Here is a 4,154-nt window from a genome sequence, read left to right as displayed (position 1 = left end):
TATTGCTCCCTTCAAAATCAGGAAGGTAAAGAGAAGAGAGAAGGGGCTGCTAGGTAGAGTAGAGGAATAGAGGAAGACCCCGAGTTCAAATCTGGCCTCAGACACTTATGTGTGACCCTGGGCAAGTCATTTAACCCTGTTTGCTTCAGTTTCCTCATCTATAAAAGAAGCTGGAGAAGAAAATGGCAAACCAGTCCAGTATCTTTAGCTAAGAAAACCCCAAACGGCATCATGAAGAGTCAGACACAACTGAAAAGACTAAACAACAAAAAGAAAAGTGAAGGATATTAGGCTAAAATAAGGGATTGAACCCCCATTTAGGAAACAGGATTACAATAGGATAGGAAAGGTTAGAAAATGACTTGTTTGTTTTTTTATAAATATAGCACCCAGCATAGAAATTTGACCACTGCAGGTATTTAATAATAGGATCATAAGTGTTTTCAACTTGGTGCTAAGAACACTATGCTGTCAGTATCTTGTACCTAATCTTTGAACTAAACTTTGATTTCTGAGTTGTTCCCTTAATTGTCTAGTAAACTTATGTTGTCAGGTTGGTTTTTTTTTAACCCTCTCTTGTTAAAGGTGGACAGAAGGGCTTTTCCTCCTATATAAAGGCAATGAGTTGTGTAAAGAAGTGTCACCTATAAAACTGGGATAATGATACTGGTATTACTTACCCCAGAGGGCTGTTGTGAGGAAAGCATTTTTGGAACTCTAAAAGTTCCAAAAAAAACTGAACTCTTACTACTTTTAGCATTACTTAGCATTATAAGGTTATTAAGAAAAATACACAGTAACAATTTGATTATGTAATACTCTCTCCATGGGGTCTTTGTCTCTTTGTGGCCTTGATAATTGCCTGAATTGGCTACACAAAACCATTATTGATATAGTTCTTGACATCACAAAACTAGGCACTTACCTCATGATGAAGCCAACAGGCCTACAGAGAATGTATTCATGGGAATGAGTAAGCACAGGGCTTACCTCGTCACTCCCCCCGGTCAAAAAGCTTCAGTCTTTTCTCTCCATGTGGTATTTAAAGGCCTCACCGGCTGGTTTCAATCTCTAGCTCCAGATTGCTTTCACATTGCTCCCCTTCAGGCACTTTTCTGTTCTGTCCTCTACATAATGTCTCTCACCTTTACCCAAATTATCCTCAAGGCCTGAAGTTCTCTCAGAATCTTTGACTCCCTTAAAGGCTCAGCTTAAATGTTTACCTCTTTCAAGTAATGGGCCTTTCCTGATTCCTTCCTTTCGTTAGTGTCCCTCCCTTCCCAAATTACCTTATATTTACTTGGTATGTATTTTAATTTAGTTATTTCTGTACATGATTCCTCTCAGTAGAATGTAAACTTCCTTAGGGCAGAGGCCATTTTGTTTTTATTTGCATTCTCACACAGTGCCTGCCTCTATTAGTGTTTAGCAAATGCTTATTAAATTGAATTGAATTAAACTGAAGGAAAGAATTAAAGACACTCAAAGACCATCTGGTTTAACCCATACCTGACAAAGAAAGACCTTTATGACAAATGCCACAAGTGGCTGCCCAGCATCTACTTCAAGACCTCTATTGAGGAGTTCAGGAAGGAGTTTAATATTTAATAGGTGTGGAAAGGTAAGTTGGAACCAGACTGTGAAGGGCTTTAAATGCCAGAGACACTTGTATTTTATCCTTATATCAATAGGTAAGAGGGAGCCATTGCAGGTTCCTGAGCAAGGGAGTGACATGGTCAGATATGCCTTAGGAATATCAATTTGGGAGATGATTGAAAGGTGAATTGAAGAGGGAAGATATTGGGAGTAAGGAGACCTATTAGGATGATATTGCTGTACTTGAGTGAGAGGTGATAAGGGCCTAAACTAGGGCTCTGTGAGTAAAGAGAAGAGGATGGAGTCAAAAGATGTTGAAGTAGAATCTGGAAGAACTGATTGGATATGGAAAAGAGAGGAAGAGGGACTTGGAAGTTTTTATTTTGGGTGACTGGAAGAATGGTGGTAATGTTAGCATCCAGGGAGCTTGGGAACCCCAAAGTACAAGGGTAAAGGGAATGAGTCTGTCTTGAAAGAATTTGACCACTCAAGCCTTCCAGTCTAAGTAGTGAGTTTTGAGTTTTATTCATGATGCCAAAACAAGAGGGCCAGACTCATAGTGAGTCTGTGTATTTGATAGGGACAAGACAGATATTTTTATAGGGAAAAAAATTATGGAAAGATTTGGATGGGATTAAAGAGTGGTGAATAGTCTGGGGTGGTCCAGAGGTAATAGAAAATGGAGGGTTGGGCTGGGTGGGTGGGGGGGTAGGGCACAATAAAAGGACAGTTGAAAGGATTACTGGGATGGGTAATGCCTCAGGCGAATGCCAGAGATTTGGACTGTGTGGGAAAGTCCAGGGCTTTTCCTTTTTGGGGTCCAGATCCCAAAGACATAGTCTTTTCCTATTAGGGGTTCAGATCCCATCCCCATTAGTAATATAGACAGAAAGAGGAAAATACAGAAGAGAGGTGGCTTTTGGAGGGAAAGATAATGAGTTTGATTTTGGACATGCTGAATTTGTTATGCCTACAGCACCTCCAGCTCTGAACTTAACAAATAGCAACCAAAAAAAAAAAGAGAGAGAGAGAGAGAGAGAGAGAGAGAGAAGATATTTCCATACACAAAGTAGAACAGGAAAAGAAGACTACATGTGAAACCATGATTCTCTATTATACATAGCTTGTTTTTTTTTAATTATAAAATAAATTCAGCATGTTACTTTCAAAGCTGTCCCTTTCTGTGTTTCCTTCTTTTCTCTTTTCTATATGTTTTTAAATGTTTCAGTGGCCTTTTTTTTGGCAACACTATCATGGACAACTAAGTACACAGTAGATGTAGCACTGGGCCTGGTGTCAGGAAGACCTGAGTTCAAATCCAGTTTCTGACACTAGCTGTATGACCCTGGGCAAGTCACTTAACCCTGTTTGCCTCAGTTTTCTCATCTATAAAATGAGCTGGAGAAGGAAATGTCAAACTACTCCAGTGTCTTTGCCAAGAAAACCCCAAATGGGGTCATGAAGAGTTAGACAGAACTGAACAACAATCATTAGTTACTTTCCCCCACCAAATTCTCACTATCTGCCAATTGAAAAAGAAAAAGAAAATCATTGTCACCTATAAACAAAACACATCCATGTACATCTCATTATGTGCTGAACCTATCACTTCTCTGTCAGGAGGTGGGTAATTTGTTTCATCAAGAGTTCTTTGGCATTATGTATCAGTTCATACAAATCTTTGCAAGTTTTTCTGAAACTGTCCCATTAATAATTTCTTACTGTGCAATAACATTCCATTCCATTCACATTCTATAATTTGTTTAGCTATTTCTCAATTACTGGGCATCTCCTTTTGTTTAAAATTTGTTGCTACAACAACAATAAAAAGGAAGTACAAACATTTTTGTATATGGGTCCTTTTCCTCTTTCTTTTGTCTCTTTGAGGTCTACGAGTAAAGAGTATGCATACAAAGAAAATGTTTTAAGGATTAAGAAGATGAGTTTGTAAGGCATATGGAAAGGACCAGTACATAGGGAGAGATTAAAGATTAGAGAGATATAGGGAATTATTTGGGGAACAATATGCCGGAGAATATAGGATGAAATCAAAGGTAGAAATAGAGAATCAGACTTGGTGAGAAGAGCTACATCTTTGAGAATAGATTAAAGGAGGGAATAGAGAATGTTGTCAAGTAGTTTTGAAGGATAGGGAGAGGAGAGGGAGGTCATCCAAATGGTCTCCATTCTCTCAGTAAAGTGCAAGGAAGGCATCATGGCGCAGTGGAAATAGGAATGATTCTGGAAAGTCAGATGAGCTGGGTATTCAAATCCTACCCCTTACGGTAATTATCGGTGTGACTTTAGTCAACTCACTTAACACCTGGACCTGTTTCCTTACCTGTAAATTAAGATTGTTGGACTAGATGGTCTCTAAAGTCCTTTCCAGATCATATCTATGATTCTATGAGGACCTTTGCTCAGTGAGCAACATGTAATGGCCATGGTGTAGGAAGCTTAGAGAGAGAAGAGAAGGTGTGGAGTAGCCTGCGAGAGGTGTGAATTACAGAACAGTTTACTTTTAAAAGCCCCTCATAGCCTGGCCCCTTTCAGTCTTC

The sequence above is a fragment of the Vombatus ursinus genome, unplaced genomic scaffold, assembly GCF_900497805.2.
Source record: "Vombatus ursinus unplaced genomic scaffold, bare-nosed wombat genome assembly UNPS02014863.1, whole genome shotgun sequence".
Lineage (NCBI taxonomy): Eukaryota > Metazoa > Chordata > Mammalia > Diprotodontia > Vombatidae > Vombatus > Vombatus ursinus.
Note: the sequence above shows the minus strand (reverse complement) of the source record.